This window comes from Amblyomma mixtum, chromosome 7 (genome assembly GCF_055824585.1).
Source record: "Amblyomma mixtum isolate Tamu chromosome 7, ASM5582458v1, whole genome shotgun sequence".
NCBI classification, from domain to species: Eukaryota; Metazoa; Arthropoda; class Arachnida; order Ixodida; family Ixodidae; genus Amblyomma; species Amblyomma mixtum.
The window spans coordinates 59,063,465-59,081,776 of record NC_143018.1 but is presented as its reverse complement, the minus strand read 5'-3'; the positions used below and the strand labels follow the sequence as shown (position 1 = coordinate 59,081,776).

The 18,312-nt window shown below is 48.4% G+C and overlaps 1 protein-coding gene and 1 long non-coding RNA gene across 12 annotated transcripts in view; one reads left to right on the top strand and one right to left on the bottom strand.

Moving 5' to 3' along the window:
• The window catches only part of LOC149336191 (uncharacterized), a 416,214-nt gene that overhangs the window by 187,600 nt on the left and 210,302 nt on the right, over window positions 1-18,312 (top strand). The window lies entirely within an intron of this gene.
• The window catches only part of LOC149336195 (uncharacterized), a 78,292-nt gene continuing 69,859 nt past the window's right edge, over window positions 9,880-18,312 (bottom strand). For all 6 annotated transcript variants that reach the window (XR_016284190.1, XR_016284188.1, XR_016284187.1 and 3 more), the window contains 3 exons: window positions 15,855-16,960; window positions 14,061-14,971; window positions 9,880-12,711 (listed from right to left, as the gene is read on the bottom strand). This is a non-coding gene — a long non-coding RNA (uncharacterized LOC149336195). The remainder of the gene's footprint in view (window positions 12,712-14,060; window positions 14,972-15,854; window positions 16,961-18,312) is intronic.

The following is an 18,312-nucleotide window of genomic DNA, read 5'->3' as shown; positions in this document are numbered from 1 at the left end:
CTTCCAGTCGGGAGTTTGAACCTCGTGCGGTGAAATGGGCTCACCTTGCACGGTGTACTCCATGGCGAGAGATGTGGCAGATGCGAGCCAAGCCGCCGCTGTTGCTGCAGCGTTCGGCTGAACGCGGCCACCGGCCGCCGGCCACGCTTCTGTAAGTCTCGTGGGGCTGGAGTGCGATGTAAGCGGCAAAACTTTCTCAAAAACCGTGTAAAACACAGAGCCCATTCGGCGAGCGTCCGCTCCCGTTGGCCCCCTGGCGGGAAACCATATAACGATGTGCGTCTAGGAAGGACCGAAGAAAATAAAAGGTATGCATAGGGGTAAGTTTAAAAGCAACATAAAATCAACTAGTGGCACAGGATTTGATTCTCAGCCCTGTCATATTACCTCAGCCGAACAAAACATTACTTTTCATAGCTTTTTTTTTTCTCGGGCAAACGACATACGCCTCCGATCTGATATAGACTATTCTACGACCACCTGAATAAAAACGTAAGAGGGCACTCTTAAAACACAATTTTGACACAAATAATCCACAATCAATGCATTTCATTCACAATTAATTCATTTATATACCACTGATTTATTTAATTTGTGTATAATACACAATTCGCAATTTTTTACTCTTACCTTTAATTGATTCCAATGTATCGTCAGATTATGCCCACATTAATCCATCTTAATTTATAATTAGTTCACCTTAATTCGCTCTAATGCACCTTAAATCATTTTTTTAAATACTCGCGTTTCTATTTGTTATTATTGATTAGATTTCGAAGCCTGACTACTTTTTCGTCGTGGAGGAATTTTGTGCGCAGAGTCTCAATGTGGGCGGAGCTTCACTGCAGACTTAAGTTCTATCTGACTATAGACGATATCATTATATTTCACCACAACTGCGGCCGACACGTTTTGCGGACACGAAATCTTCGACATAGCCGAGAAAGGGTTTCGCCTAAGTTTTCTTTTTACTGTGGGGAAAGCGTGGGACAGTTAAGGTAATGCCTATGGACTTCGTTCTGCCCCAGCGATGTTCCAGCGTGTGATGAACGAAGTATTGAAAGGCCTGAAGTATTGAAAGGCATTTGTCACGTATGCTTAGATGCTTAGAGCCTTGACGAACTTATTAAACGGCACCGTAGAGTACTGGAGGCGACCAAGTCATCAAGGCTGACCCTTCAACTAACTCTTGTTTCCAGGCCACGTGATAAGCAACGATGGAATACGCCCCCGGACACGCAGAAAAAAGCTGTTGTGTCACAATTTGCACAGCCGCCTGACAAGAAAGCTGGGCGGAGATTCCTGGTGCTGTGTGCCTTTTACCGACGATTTCTAAGATATTTCGCGCATTACCAAGCCTTTGACGCAGTTTGTCGGAAGTGCAATTCAAATCTTAAACATGCCGCCGCTGTGGCGCAGTGGTTATGGTGCTCGGCTGCTGACCTGACAGACACGGGTTCGATCCCAGCTGCGGTGGTCGCATGTCGATGGAGGCGAAACGCTAGGGGCCGCTGTAGTGTGCGGTGTCAGTGCAGGTTAAGGAACCTTAGGTGGTGGAAGTTATCCGAAGCCCTACACTACGGTGTCCCTCATAGCCCGAGTCACGTTGGTACGTTAAACCCATAAGCCCAAACCAGTCAAAAGAGAAACATTGCTGCGTGAAGCATACCAGGAACTTCAGCGTGGCTTATATGCGCCGCCTGTGCTTCGGAAGTTCTACGAAAACGCCGAAATCGAAATTCATACCGATGCAAACAATGCGGAGCTAGGCGCCGTTCTCGTCCAGAAGCAGCAAGCCCGAGAGAGATGGATAGCGTCCAATGCAACTCCACGGCGGAGAAGGAATGCCATGCGATAGTGTGGGCCACTTCAAAATTTCGCTCAGGAAAGGGCCAATAAGGTCCTACCCCAATCACCTCTCAAACTCAAATGGCCTTGAGCTTCTAAAGCCAACGAAAGGCGCATAATGGCCCCCCGGGACAGTGGACACATTAGTCACGCTTTAAGCTACGAAACCTATGTAGTGGGATCTTGCAGAGCAAAGGAAAGGCGCATAACTGCCCTCTTGGAAAAGTGGACACCTCAGCCGTGCTTTAAGCTATGAAATCGTAGTGACAGATGTGTGCTGCATGCGTTGGCATTGACAACGTTGTGCCAGAAACGCGGCACTGAAGTCATAATTCGTCGGCGTTCATTGGCGTTGGCGCTGACAGCATAACTGGCTCCCTTTGTCAGTGGACGCCATAGGTGCGTAGGGTGATGAGAGAGAGATATGGGCTGCATGCGAAAGCGCTGACAACACCGCCCGCGTCCGTCGAACCAATTGCCTTTTGGGTCTTTAGGTCGTGGCAGCCAAGCAGGGCCGCCTCCCAGTACTTTCTGCTGGGGTTGGGGGGAGATAGATGGGTTTCATTGACACCCCCAAACCATGTGGAAGGTGTCAGCCACCTGCCCACAGAACTGGCACGCGCCATCAAAGGATGTATTGAGATGTTTAAGCACCGGCGGGCACAGTGCAGTGTTAGTGAGAATATTGATGAGGAGGCGCTCGTCAGCGCGATCCAGACCCTTACAAGGGGCCAGGTAGCGCCGGTGCTCTTCCTTGTAGTAATCGGTGATGTGTTAGAATGTAAGCGCCAGATTGTCAGATTCGGAGTAGCCCGGCCGTGGCGGTTGAATTTCTTTGGAGGAGAAATTCGAGGCCCGTGTACTGTGCGATGTCAGTGCACGTTAAAGAACCCCAGGTGGTCGAAATTTCCGGAGCCCTCCACTACGGCGTCTCTCATAGCCTTAGTCGCTTTGGGACGTTAAACCCCATAAACCAACCAACCAACCAACCAACCAACCAACCAACCTTCTAAGGACAACGAGATAGCCCAGGGAGAGAGTGCGCGGGCGCCCTGATCGGCCTGTTCTTTTCCCTGGAGTCCCTGGTGACCGGGGGCTCAAATCAGGTTGCACGGTGTTGGACCTTCGCATCGGCAGCTATATTCCAGTATGCGCCAGGCAAGTGGGGGAGCCCAGCCCAGCTCATAGTTCCGAAAGGACCCTCGCGAGTCGGCGATGATGTGTTTCGACTTCGGATTATTGAGAGCCAGAGCAATGGCAATCTCCTCCGTGTGTATTGCACTGTACGCTTTGAAAGTGAGCCCGTTAAGTGTGTTTGTGTTGTGTACGACAGCGGCCGTGTACCGCCCCCCGTAGTGTGGGAAGGCAACGCCCACGTAATACACGTATTGTTGGTTACCAGTATCGCGCCTACGCTTCCGCGAAGCACGAGGTCCCGTAGAGAAGCCTTCGCTTGAAAACATGCATGCGCCCCTCTCACAACATTAGCCGAAGGAAAGCCCGTGCGGCAAATATGCACAACAAACTTAAAGACAAGTCAGTGCTGTATGTCGACGCTGCCGAGTACAGGCACAAAGAGGCATATGTTGTGGCTATATCTGACCACAAAGAAGAATACAGAGGAGCGGCAACTATAGCAGTGAAAAGTCCGGAAGAAGCATAAGCACCAGCAATAGCATACGCCATGTGCGTAAGTCTCGCATGAAAACACCGTAAGAAGGAACTCAGAAACTGCGATAGATAACTTCATAAAAGGAAGAGTACTCCACCCGGCCGCAAAAATAATTGGCAAATACCGCCCAGAAACTCGAGTCAAACCAATATGGACCTCTGCACACTCAGGCCTCCCAGGAAACGTAAAGGTTAGCAACATCCCGATGACTAACTATCCGGGTAGGAGCTCCCAAACCACCGGGCCAGATCAGTTAGGAACTATCTACTCTCCTCTAGTGAGCAAGAAGCAGAATGGAATATCTAATGAGCATAATGGAATATCCCCTCCCAACCCCACGCTGATGCTCTCTCAGGCAGCTCCAAACGCACACATCCCCATCATGCCCCGCAACACTAGCCAAAAATCATCGATATATACTCTGCAGATTGCAAAATCTGCGGAGAGTACGGTAACCTCATCCAAAACATGTAGGCCAGTACAAGTTGCTCACAGAGCTGACCAGGTCGCTGAGATCCATGATCATGGCCACCAAGCGACAGTAGCACGCCTGCGACAGAATAAAGCCTTTCTCCTCAAAGAGTCAAATGAAGTTTATTATCTCTGTTCTCAATTTGCAAGACATAGAGGCACGCAGGCCCCTTGGGTTTCCGCACGATCCCACTCAAAGTCTTAACGTTAATGTGGTGTTGGTCCATGGTGTATGTAGCATGGCAAACGGCGTTCTGCCTGGCCAGGTCAGCTGACCACAGTGGGGTCTTCCAGTCCTCCCAGGTTCGGATAGGTGGGTTCCACTCTTCGCTATTCTCATTCAAGGTAGTGCAGTGGAGATGCTGGTTCCCAGACATTCGAGATTTCTGTCTTACATATACACTGTGGGGCTTTCCGTGGCATAGTTGAGGTAGTCGTCCAACTGGCTGCGAGTTCTTGTGTAGATGAATCAGGGCGTGTCCGATCGGGGCGGTTGGATTGTTGATGTGAGTGGGAGTGTAGTCATTGTAGCAGCTATAACTGTGGCAGTGACTGAATGGCTTGCAGTTCTTTGTGATGGTTAGGAGTTCTGAGCGCGGCGTTCGTCCGTGTGCGTTTATTCACTGTCTAGTGAGTGAGTGAAAAACATTTATTGTCCAACAGAATGAGACTACATCATCCAGACCTCCCCAGTCCTATACCCTCAGTCGAGGAAGGAGGATCAGGAGAGATCCGGCCGCATTGGGTAGTCGCGTCACTGTCTAAATGTAATCCTCGCGCTGAAGTTACGTATGAAGTTTCAGGAGGACATTTAGTGGCTTACATTTGGTCCCTGGTGTTCCTGAGTGTAGGTGTGATGCAGTTGTCTCCACTGCGGTGTATGACAGCCAGCAAGAAGAGCTAGAGTGGTGTCGTCCGTTAGAATGTGTTGAAAAGGCGTCGTTCGCCCAAGCGTGAAGAACAGTGATGATGCCATTAACGCCGCTCATAAAAACCTGGTCGCGATGTACCGACTGCATGCATCGACGCTATGTGACATTATACATAAGCATATAAACAGCCAGAGTGATGGCGTTATGAGTATATTCATCAATGGTGCTGAAAATAATGTGGCTGTGATTGTAGGGGTTGTGTGCCGTGGTGTGCGGTGATTGGTGTCGTTTGTCGGCTGTTGCGTCAAGTTGAGAATGTGGTGCAGGTGCTTAGGCTTGTGCTTGTTAATTCTTGTTGCGATAATTGTCAGTCTTCATGTCTTCGGCTAGGGCTGACATATTGGTGACAGCCGTGGTTTGTCTCTTGTGAGTGGAGTCATCATAGAATCTGTAACCAATCAATGTGGTTATGATTTTACGGGTTGTGTAATTTCGTTTCATGTCCAGTGGCGAATTCTGCGCAAGTGCGCAGGGATGCGTATACGTAATGTTTCCTGTCGTTGTTGTTACAGTACTTTCTTGTTTAGGGCGAATACATGCGTGATAGCGACAGCGTGTCTTCTGTTGTTAGTGTAGTGGTCCTGACAGCTGCAATCAATGCGGCTATCAATGTAGGGGCTGTGTAGCTTGGTCTCTCAGTCGCTGGTGTAGTGCTTGGTTGTCCGTGAGGAAGATGTATAAGGTGTATAAGCAAGCTGAATAGGAAACCTTCGCCTACGCATGAACAGCAAGAGTGTCGCCATCAACTCTGAACAGGAAGCGCCGGCAGTCACCATGTCCCCGCTCGCAGCACAGCTCCGACGATGCGGGTGGTATTGACTGATTAGGTGCCCGGAGCGATGGATTCCACGAGGCCATCTTTTCAGCACGCATCTTGAGCTTGCGATGAACCTGGCCGGAGAGACTGCAACGAACCGGTGCCGTTAATACGGGCTGTCAGTGTTGCACGAGGACGGTTCTAACTACCCGCCGTGTTTAACACGTGGCGTGCAGGTTTGTTAATGCAGAGGGCATATGATTAGAGAAGTAACTGATATTTCTCTAAATCATGTAAGCAGATATTCTGAAAACATAATACACTGGCACCTGTGAAGAGTTTTTGTTTTGGGGTGATTATGTTTTTTGCCCTGAAAGAAGCCATCGGCCTAGTAATAATGAAAATGTGCTCTAAACGCAAATGCGCATCGATAATAATTAATTAGAAACAATTTTCCACCGGTAATGTGAAGTGCACCTGGCGGGTGAACCTGGACTAGCCCAATCCTGGTGATGTCGGCATCACCGGAAATCGATCCCGGTGGGATCGATTCCGGCCGCGGTGGTCGAATTTCGATGGAGGCGAAATTCGACAGGCCCATGTACTGTGTGATGTCAATGTAGATTAAAAAAAACCCCAGGTGGTCGAAATTTCCGCATCCCTTCACTACGCCGGTCCTCGTACCCTGAAGTGCTTTGGGACGTTAAACCCCAATAAACCAAATATTTCTTCTATCGCCCCCCTTTTCCCCTCATCCCGTCCTTTTATTCCCTCTAGCTGCTAAACACAAGCTTCAGGCTTCAAAGGCAGATGCTAGGGCTAGCGACATCTGTTCGTTCCATTTTTTTATTTTTATTAACAATAAATAGCCACTACAAAATTTTAAAGCGGAAGCCTTTAATGCCTCATCGTTGTAAGCAGTTGTCGACAGAAATGTCACGCTTTTCAATTGCTCGTAACGGTCGTGACGTCACAGTGCGCAAATTTCAATTGTACTTTGGCTAGTAACCATGCAACCATTTAAAGGGATCGTATAGTGATGCTCCAAGTAAGTGGGACTGAGTTTAGTTAATTGCTTAATTGCCCAATTAGCCTAATTAACCATTCTAGTCAGGCCAGATAAATAAATAAAACCGAGTAGAAAGTTGGTCGAGTTGGGGAATCCAACCAGGGTCTCCGGAGTGCGAGACGAGCATGCTAACCACACCGCCATGCCATCTCGATAGTTTGGAATGAACAAAGGCGCGTCTAGTGATACGATGTCTTCGCTCACTGCCTCCTTCCTCCCTTCCCGTTATGGCGAGGTTTAGGTGTCCACTGAGATATGAGCGACAGATGCATTTGCTGTAATCAAAAACCAATTTACCGAAGAGTAAGGCGAAGAACCGAACGGGTAATGGCGTTCCATGGACTCCCTGGCAGCGCTGCAAGACGCTGTCGCGTCCACTCTTAGAGGCGAAGCTTAAAATCTTAACCACACATCAGTGACACAAGCAGCAACACCGCGCTTAAGGCTTTCGCCTCACCGCACTTTAGGTCAACAAAGTGCCCCCCCCCCCCCGAATTTTTGAAGTTGCAGGCTGGCTAGCTCGCGACAGGTGTTCATACCGATGACATGTGCATCTTCAGTGGCATGCTTTAAGGAGTGGTTGAGGTGTCCACCAAGAGGTTGAGATCTGAGAGCCACTCCCTGCCTACCCTTTGGTCATAAGCCTTTCCCTTCCACAAAGCATGCTTTTGCGAGCCGCCGCGGTGGCTCAATGGTTATGGCGCTCGGCTGCTGACCTGAAAACGCGGGATCGACCGAGCGAAGTTCTTGCACCGTGCGATGCCAGTGCACGTTAAGGAACCCTACTTGGTAGAAATTTTCGGAGCCCTTCACGAACAATGGCGGCCTTCATAGTAAACTGGTTTTTTAGAGAAGAAAACGGCGCAGTAACTGTCGCACATATCTCAGTGGACACCTGAAGCGCGCCGTAAAAGAAGACCGAAATTATTTCGGAGACCTCAACTTCACCTCCCTACGGCACCTCTTCCTTTTTCACTTCCACCTTCTTCCCGTTCTTTACAACACGGTACAGGTGTCCATTGAGGTATGAGACAGATACTGCACCGTTTCCTTTCCTCGAAAACCACTTTACGAATTTTATTTCGACCAGCTCGGGATCTTTAACGTGCACTGATACTGCACAGCACACGGGCGCCTTTTGCGTTCCGCCTCCATCGAAACGCGGCCGTCGCAGTCGGGTTCGAACCCCGGTGCACCAGCTCGGTAGACGAGCCCATTGACCACTGAGCCACCGCTGCGGGTAGGTCCCTCACCCATAGTTGTGAGAGACCTACTCGCCGAAGTGGTTCAGGGGTTAAAGTGAGAGCCTTAGTTTCTCTGGGACGTTAAACCCGCATAAAACAAAACAAAAACGGAAGCTTTCGCATTGCTCCGCGTAGTTTTGTAAAACCTTGGAGGCCTGTAGGACATGGGTGCATTGTCGTTTCGCCTCCGATGAAACGCGACCTCCATGAGAGACGGGTATCCTGGCTCAGTAGAAAAGCGTCCTGACCAGAGCTATTGGGGCGGCTAACGAGTTAATGCGCGAGAGAGGAGTTTCGTTAGAGAAAGGGAGTGAAGTTAAAAGACAAAGCTGCAGATAAACATGACGTTAGCATGGGTGTATACTCAAACCTTACTTCGGTTGGCGTTCGTCGCTGTGACGGTGCGTGTCGGACTAATCTGGAAGACGGGGCAGCAGGGAGCTTGGCTAGCCATCTCCGAGTCACTGCAGGAGCGTGACGTGCGGCGGCATAGATGCTTCCAGGGTTCAGCAGGTCGAACCTCACCTAACTACGGAAATGCCTTTGTCCAGCGCCGGAGTCTCAGAGTGTCGTAAAGCTCGCGGGCGTTCTGAGTGAGGGCTGCTGTAAGCAGGGGCCGAATCCACGAAAGAGTTCGCTTTGGAACGCGTTCGCTTTGCCGTGACGTCATTTTGACGTTGACATCGGCGGGAGAAGGGTGGGAGGAACACTGCGGGAGGACAAGGGAGCAGGCAACAGCCAATCGGCTTTGTCGGGCGGTCCCATCTCGGTTCCTTGTATCTTTAAGGGGCCATATGCTAACTTATTTGCGTTTTTAACCTCTAAATGAATGCGTTTGTCTACAATACTGTAAATTTATTACTCAGAGCCTATAAAATAAGCATAGAAGTTATTTTGAGACGGTTTCAATGCTTCTTGATTGGTTTGCTTTCTTTTGCGTTCCCGAGAGGGCGCTCTCAATTGTTTTTTATTTTGTGTTCGCGAGAGGGCGATAGGCATCTTGAACTTGCGCGGGAGATTTTTCACGCGTCAGCACTTGTCAGCTTGACATTTTCACTAGTCGTCATGTCAACGCACAAAGGTTGTCGCTTGAGCCCGCACGTCTCGATGCGCCAGTGTGAAGTGCTCGTTGAGTTCATGGAGGAACATACCTACATGGTGAAGCCTTCGTGTGAGCTCGACGCACCTGACGACGCCGGGGATGAGACCACGCTCCAAAAACTCTGCCTTGGCGCGGGACTTCTCCTCGGGAGTCGAAGGAAACGACACCCAGTTTTTCTCCGTGCCGACACGCTCGATTGCCTGAGCGACGGCCAAAATCGTACGGCTCACAGACGACTGCGGGAGCCGTATAGTTGCCTCGCTGCCGACTGCCGCCTGGAAGCCCCCGGTAGCGAAGAACCGTAGGGCGCAGACTGCTTTGCGCTCTGTTGTGAGCGCACTTTTCCTCGTTGGTCCAAGGTGGGGTTTGAGCTCTTCGCATAGCTGGCGTACAAGTAGCTTCCACAGCCTGAAGTGCCTTCGGAAAGCATCGTCAGGCATGTCGAAAGGATTGTCATGCACGCGCGACCGCCGGGGCGGCCGATCACATTCGCTGAGCACCGCGAACAACAGCGGGGCGGCGGGAGGTACCGGCATGTATCTCCTCGCGCTGAAGCGAACGCCACTTTCAGAGTTCCACACACAGCGACCGAACGAGTTCTCTTTCACTTGATTGACATATCTCGTGACGTGAACAAAATCCGTGTTACCGCCTCCCTGAACTGACGTCACCACCAGCGGTGACGACACACGACCAATGGAGCGAGGTGGCAAGAGAGAAAGCGAACGCGTTCCAAAGCGAACTCTTTCGTGGATTCGGCTCACGCCTGAACACCACGCAAAACACTAGCACAAAATGTTACTAGCCATTTAAGCCATGCTCAACAATACTGAACAGTGCTCTAAACTTGCTTACTTGGTGAGTAGAAGTGTCCGCAACTTCGTAGTAGAAAGCCCAGAAGGCCCCGTGCATAGGAGCTTTCGACGAAAAACGGGTATCACAGTCTCGGGAAAAAAAAAATTCTTACATAAGAAGCAAGATTTGCGAAATGTTTTTTTTTTTCATCAACCGAGAATCCAAAACAAATTTAAAAACACGTTTTTCTGGTGAAAATTGTGATGTTAGCTCCGCATTCCCCCGTTAAAATGGCTGTGAATACAATACTCGATGTTCGTTAGAGTCCTTGCCTGGGTAAGTTCGTATTCTTGCACGAAAGGCGCTGTGCGTTCGCGAAAGTTCCGATGGAGGTGCGTTTATGTGTGCAGTCATGGCAGCTGTTTATGGCAGCTGTGTATGGCAGCAGTCATGGCAGGTGCTTGTTGGCTGTAGTAATGGCTGTGCATGTGGTGCAGGCGTCAGGGCAGCCAATGCGCCGAACAGCCTCGAGCAGGAGGAGTAGGAGCGGTGCCGTCCTGGTGGATATATGTTCGCCAGGCTCATTTCATCGCTACATGAAGAACATAAGAGGTGACGTCGTAATCACAACGGCAACGCTAGCTGCTGTTTCTGCATGTGCTGCAAGTGCCGTCGTGTTCTTCGGATCATTACAAGGCTGCCGCGTTTACGTGGCTGTGATTGTACTGGTAATTATTGTATAGTTCTTATTTTATTTACCTTCTTGTTGTTGTTTGACATTTAATAGCTTATTGTTACTTCGCGACAGTTGTGATGGTGGTGTGGGAGAGCATGTTGTCGTGTAGTGGTCATGGCAGCTGCTCTCCTATGTAGCTGATTGTAGGGATGTAGCTTCTTTGTGGATGTGTATAATGCCTAAAACTGCATGCTGGTTCGTGCTGTGTTGTGCTGTGCGTGAGGTGGAGGCTTATAGGGTGGAAAATTATAAGTGGTGCCACCCTAGCGAATGTGCTGAAAAGGCACAATTCGCCGATGCATGAAGAACATCACGAGTGCCGTCATCAACACATTGACAATGCTGTTTCCCAGTTATAGTCACCGACTGCATTGTTGTAGTTCTCGACTAGATTTTTCCTGGCATTGTTGTTGTGGACCATTGCCTTCAACTTCTTGTCTAAATGTTTAAGGCTCGTGCACATACAGTAGCACAGCTCGAATAGTGATGTGGTTTGTGTATAATAGTCGGGGCTTGTCTTAACCTCAGTCATTTTACGGGTTGTTTCTGGCATAGTGCTTGCTGTAGTCGTCCTAGGCCTGCCCTCGTGTTCTGTCTCAGTTTATAGGGCTCATCATGTGTGTACATGACAATCAAAGTGTCTGTGGTGTTCGACGTGCAGTCGTCATGGCATACGTCGTATATAGCTGTTAGAGTATGGCTGCAGGTTCAAGAGGGTGTCTAGATTAGAAGCGTTGCGTTTTGGACGAGTTAGTTACACATACTAACGGAAATGTTTTGGTAACGGCACACCGTTGTGAGCGCAAAACACTTCCAAAAGGGTGTCTAGTGTTTGGAGTTGCTTGCTGGCTGTGGTGTTCGGTTGTCCGCGCGATGTAGGCTCGTAGGCTACCAGCAAGAAAAACGGCGCTGGTGCCGCACAAGCCCTGAAAAACACCTGCTGCACTGCGACAATGGTGTAGCCTGATGTTAACACGCCAGTGCGGCAGCAACAGCGGGAACGATGGTTTTACGCGTGTAGCCATCGTGACTGCTCTGATTTGTGTGTTCAATTTTGGTGTAGTATTGGTTGTGATCATCGCGATTAAGCCTGCTTCGTCTGATAATAATACCTACAATTAAGGCTTCTACAGAAAACAGCTACCGTGACGTCTACAAACAGAAGGTGGCTTTCTGATTGTAGTTTTCATGGCAGCTCTTCTTTGTAACTGTGTTTCGAAGGGGGTTGGCTTTGGTGGGTGTCCACTGCCTGGAGCTGCTTCTTGACTGGTGTTGTGCCCATAATTGCGTGTGGAGTAGTCTTGTATGGTGGACTAGTGCGACCCACGGCAGCCCGCAAGAGGAACAGAATTGATGCCGCTCCAGCGACTGTGTTTAAAATGCGCACTTCGAAAATACATGAATAATATCAGCACTCTTGGCCGCCAGCACGATAACAGTACTTGTTGCCCGGTAAATGTGCCGGAGTGCACACTCCTAATTGTGTTAGTTGTTTTCTGGCAGTGTTGCGGAGGACTAGACCCTTCGTGTTGTTCTTTGAATTAGGAAGGACAATGTGAGCACGGTATAGACAGCTGGAATAGTGGCGTTATGCGTGCAATCATCGGGGCCGGTGTTTACAGTAGCTGTGATTGCACGGGGTCCTTTGGTGCAATTTTGGTTGTGGCTATCAACGGATACCTTCGTGTTCTTGTTTCAATGTTTGCATTGAGCGCATATGTGGGCGAAGGCTGGAATGTAGTCGGAGTGTAGTTGCCATGGCAGCTCTAAAACGCGTAGCGCTAATTGTACTCGGTGGAGGACAGGGCGGCTGTCCAGTGGCTGAATTTGCTTGTTGGATGCCGCCGTGCGGAGAAGGCATAGAGGGTGGCTACTTCTGGACACAGTCACCAGCAAGAGGAACAGGATTGATGCCGCCCGGGTCAGTATGCAGAAGCGGCGTAGTTCACCAGTGCATGAACACAGGGAGTGTCTATTTGAGCCAGACGTACAAGAAGTTCAACGGCCACAATGTTCGAATGGTCAGCACAGAGCTTTTCCTCCCAGTCTCTACATAGATGGTGCAGGAAGAGCGGATGGGTCAACCTGCAGAAAATAGACAGTTGCGATTCAGGGTAAGGATACTGACCCCATGTCGCCCTAATTTACTAATGTTTTTTCAAAATACGAAACCTGCGCAAGCAGTTTTTTGCTAAAAGGCCGACATTTATAAAACTGATTGCAGACAAAGTTTACACAGCGTTTTTGTACGTTTTGTATATATGTAGCATATTTTCTCAGCCTCATATTTGAGAAAACGTGCCGGAATGCCGGAGAAGTACCGTTTGGCGATAAGAAGATGCCTGCACTTTCTCATAACTCATAACAGTTAAAAGTGACGTACAAAATAAATGCGCAACCCTTTTGATGACACCAAAAGCGTTAAAAGAATGCATGGGCTGCCATCAGGTGATCTGAGGATGTACCAGTTTTTCCGCATACAATCGTACTAACGATGTGTGCAACTGTTTGTCGCACAGACCTCGGGGCGGTGTCATACGATTTCTGTTTTACTTCTGTTTCTTTTCTTTTTTATGTGAAGGCGAACGTAGGTTCCATACTGAGAAATGGAACGAAGACGCCTCTGAACGCGGAATCCACAAACGTCCCAGTGACGTTATGATAAAAAAAATGGCTTTTGAGGAAAGCAAAAAGCGCAGTCTCGGTGGACTCCTCAACCATAACCATATGTTAGAGGAAGAGCCCCTTGGAAGGAATGCGATTGAAAGTGCATGTGTCGTCGGTTCGAATCCCTGTCACAGGCTAGCATTCAAGATGGCTAGCACTTGTAAGGTATAGGCAACGAGAAATCGTATGACACCACCTGGAAAGTGGCATGACTTACGGCAAACAATTTTGGCCCGAATGCAGTCTGGAAAAAGGACACTCCGCCGGCTTTTCTCGTAATCGGACTAGTAACGCTTTCGCAATAAAAGGTACGCAGGCACAGGCATAACGCTGTTATAAAGCAAGAAACAGTAAAATAATGACCTCCGAATGTGTGCTTTACGTGAGGTTTTCTAAATGCGTGTCATATTTAGTGTACGATGTGACGTCAGTGCACGTCAAATAGCCACAGGTGGTCGAAACTTCCGGAGCTCTTCACTACGGCATCTCTCATAGCCCGAGTAGCTTTGGAACACCATAAACCAACCAACACATTTTGTGGCTATTGTATAGAACCTAAAAAAGGCAGATGTGGCTCAATGTACTTAAAGAAGTTGGTAAGGTGATAAAGATTACAGCCTAAAAGTATCTGCCCACCACCCTAATCCCTATTAATGCCGATTTCTGGCTTTTGCTTCCTCTAAAATTACCGAAATTTCTTGCTTGCGTGCTAAATAGGGTTTTATCTTGAGCGCTTATGGAACGAGTGAGGCTGCGAATCAACTCACGGTGCTGCACGTGAATTTCATCAGCACTGGAATCTCAGGATGCGGCGAAGGCTTGTCACTCCCGCAGCGGTGATCGTCCGCACAGCAAAACGTTGTCGCTGCCGTACTGTTAGAGGTCAGTGATGCTCGTGTGACACAGGTCGCCAGCATCCCCACAGCATTCCAACAGTAGTCGTGTTGGCGGTCGTGCTCGTCGCAGTAACTACAGGTGGTTCCATTGGCATCTGTCCAAGTGTATTGTGGAGTTCATAATTTGTTATCTCAGTTTCTGTAAAACATGGGCTGTTGGTGTTGCTGGGTGTTATGTTTTAAATCTTTACAGGTCGCCCGAGCCGGACTGCAGTTAGTGCTGCAGTATTCTTGTGTTATCATAGTGTTTGCACGCAGTAATGTCATAATTGTTTGTGGTGTGTCAGGTCGGTGCGCTTCGCTGGCTGTTTTCTTGATCGATGTGTTTGTGTTCGCTGCTGTTTTTCAGTTGGTGGTTGCGGGGTCATACAATTAAGGGTCAAGTTTATGTTCGTGAGTATGGCTGCACTGACTGTGTCTCTGTCGTCGTTGTTGTCTCTCCTTGAATGGTGACTTAATTCTTACAGTGTTCTTGGGCCTCGCTCATGCTTTTGTTCTGGCTGTGCTGGTTGTGTTGCGTTCGCTGAGTCTGTTGCAGTGAGGCGTGGTGTCGGTATGTAATGCTGGCAAGATGAGGGACGCCGCCGGCATGAGAAACAGCAGCACCGCAAGAAGCTCCTGGGTCGCGCCGATTGCTGGCACCATGAAGAACAAAAGGAGTGTCGCTGTGGGCGCGGAAGGTGGCTTTCGGTGGCAGAAAGACTGCCTTAATCCTGCAGACGCCGGGCAGGGGCTTTGACCAAGAGGCTCTGCTTCTGAGCTGCGCCCAGGGTCTTCACTGCCTGCGGAAATAAAAAACGCATGTTTTCTAAATGTTGATCATTGACAGAATTTAAAATGTTCCAGTTACACAGCTTCGCAGCCGCACATCGATAATCCGCGACTAACGGCGTGGAGCTCTGGCTGACACATATGGAACACGGAAACGCGCACTTCTGAATCCTGCGTAAAGCTGGTCCGCCCTTATTCAGTGGTTTGATGCTCGCCTTAATGTTACTAGAATGAGCATAGCACTGGAATTTAGGAGAATGATCGCAATTAACCTGCACCCACAGTACACGGGACTCTGAGATTTCGCCTCCATCAACATTCGGCCGCCGCGGCCGGGATCGAACTCGCGTATTTCCGGTCAGCAGCCGAGAGCTATAACCACTGAGCCACTGCGGCGACTCCTATGTCGACTTGTACCGCGGGGCAAATTCTGGGAGTTAAAGATAATTCTTGAGAGACCCTGCAGGGAATCTGTTATTGTCATGTCTTTCGCCTATATATCGCAGAAATATAACTATACGACGGTGGTGCTCCAGCACATTCACATGAATATTCATGTGTGAGCGGCTTTTATTAGCTCTAAATAGAAATACCAAGCGGTTCCGAAGGCTCGAAGTTGTTTGACCTGTTTAAAGGTTTACCTCCATGAAATCTTGGCAGGCAACAGGACTCGCCAGCTTATGTTCACGTGCAAGAAAAGGATAGCCGCAGAGATACAGCTCAACATTTCGGATGAGGATTGAATACTGCATGAATATGATTATTATATTTTCCTGCCCTTCAACTATTAAAGCACCGCAATCAACGACGTGACACCTTCGCTAGCACTATCACCTTTCCTAGTGAGAATTCTCAAGTGCCGTTATTCACAAGGTGACAAAATTCTGGAAGTACCTTTTTTAAGCGCTTGTGAAACAGGTCGGCTCCGTTTGTACAGCCCGTGCAGCCTTCTCCACTGGAATTGGAGGCAAGGGAGCCTTGTCGGCACCAGGATGATCAGAGTTCGGCGTACTCAACACTGCACTCATTTACGGCTTTGCACTTTTATGACGTCTTTGGTGTATGGTAGTCCTAGAGTTGTCTTTCTGCCGTCTCGATGATTATAACAGATATCTTCATGTTGCTTGTATAGCTATCGTCCTTTAGACATATTCTAGCGGATTTCTAAGCTAGTGATGTCTTAGATCACCCCCTGTGGTGAAGGTTTGTCAGTAGCTTTGGCGCTTAAGATGCTTGTGCCTGCAGTCTTGATGATTGGAATGCTCATGTATGCTGCTTGTTCAGGTTTGGTCGCTTTATGTCAGCTGGGAATTTTGTGTGGGATGTTATTGGTTGTTCCCTGCAGTGATGTCTTTTCGGTACCAGAGGTATTCATGGTGCTTGTTTCTAGTGTCCTGATGGTTGTAATACATTAGTTCTCCGTGTATAGTCGAGGTCTTTATGAAAACTAAGAAGATTGTTATGGTCACGGTTGCCGGTGCGTGTGTTAGAGTGCGATCTTGTCATCATGAATAGCTTGTCTTAGTTTTAGAGGGTATGATAGCATTAGACATTAATTACATTTGGGATGTCCAATGGTTGGAGGTGCAACTGTTTGCCTGTCTGTTTTGGCCTCAGTTGTGTGTCAGTGAGGTAATTTTAAAGGTTTGAGTTGTGGAATCATGACAATTTTATAAGTAATTGTTGTGGTTGCTCTAACTTTGTTACTGTATGAACTGTTATGGCTTAGATGGCTAAAAATTATAGTGAAATTGCAGGTTGTGGTGGATGTCAGGTGTCAGGCAGTGTGCTGGACGCCACTGGCATGAGAAATGGCGCCAACGCCGCTACACGCAGTCGACTTCTGCCGGCATGAAGAACAGGAGGAGCGCCGCTGTAGGACCATGGAGGACTGTCTTGCTTCCGCCTTAAACATAGCTTCATCATTCCTGGCGATTAGACACCACTGCCACTTGTCGCCACTTGTGGGTACCTCAGCAGCGTTCAGTGTTTGAGAAGACCTGCAGTAAAGGAACATATTGCACTTTTGTAAGCAGTCTACGCTTACCATAAGCCACCGTTCTCACTCAGTGCCACTGACGTTCCTGGACGTAGCTCAATGAAACCAAACAAACAAAAGTTGATTATGTTCATTCTGTTAAAAATTCCAGGAAAATGTACATGACCACAAGAGAAATTCAGAAGACATTGAAAAAACACAATTGGAGGCGAACTACGAGCTGCTCCGGCTGCACCAACCGCACCGACGCAAAGAAGAAGCGAACTTATCTGCAACAACACTAGTTCGTTGTCCGACAATCAGCACACAAGCTTCCAAGTCTCTGTGAAAGGTGCGTAATGTCTGACCGTAATCGGATACAACTTAAGAGCGCAACGATTTTTCCCCGTCAAAAGAGCCCTTCCAGGGAATGGCGTCGGCCGGTTCTCATAATCCTGGTAGTGTGATAATATGGAGTGGTAAATGAGGGGATTATCCGTTCTCTCTATTATCGGGCATGGACAACTCTCTCCTCGGTGGCGCCGCTCCGTGCATTGCCAGGCTAGCAGGGTCGTGAGAATCGCGCGACACCGCTGGCTGTAAGGGGATTCATTCATGGGGAACAGCCGCTGCGTTCTTGAGATGTACCAGACTACACGCAAAAATCAAAGCAGTGTGATATATCGACTGGTTGTGAGTTCCGCCAGATGTAACGTATAGGGAGGAGGAGCAACGCAGCTCTCCTAACAAACGTCCTGAAAGTTAACCGTATTCACTTGTTACAGGTTTAAGAGTGATGCTTGACATTTCATTCTATGGCACTGAAAATGAAATTGTAAATTAATTTAATTAAAGGTGCTTATTTTGAACCATAGTGGACAAATGTGAGCACCCAGGGTTGGACCTGATATTTTCAAATTAGAATGAAAGTCTTTGATTACTGCAATTCTTCCTGCGGCCTTTCAAGTGGGCCCTCTTGTCCCACCGCATTTACAAAAGAATGCAAAAAACGATTCTGCGCTTATCATCAAATCGATGTTTCACAAAAGAATAGGTCACACGTAACAGCCATCGTTCGGTTGATCAAACCAAAAAAGCGTAAAGAAGAAACTAAATTAAATTATTTAGCGGTCCTAGACAAATATCGCAGGGTGCTTCGTCTATATCAATGTCTAGCGCATGATTTGGAGGAAAACACGCAAACAAAAATATGGTGCCTATAGCTCTTTAAGGGCTGTGACATGGCACTTCCTGGAATCTTGACCTTTAAGGTTTGCCACTCCTTCTACTTTATTGGAATTAATAGTATTTTTCTCTTTCCCATGATTTTTTTGTGTCGGGCGGTGTGACTTCCATGTTGATAGCAATGCTTGT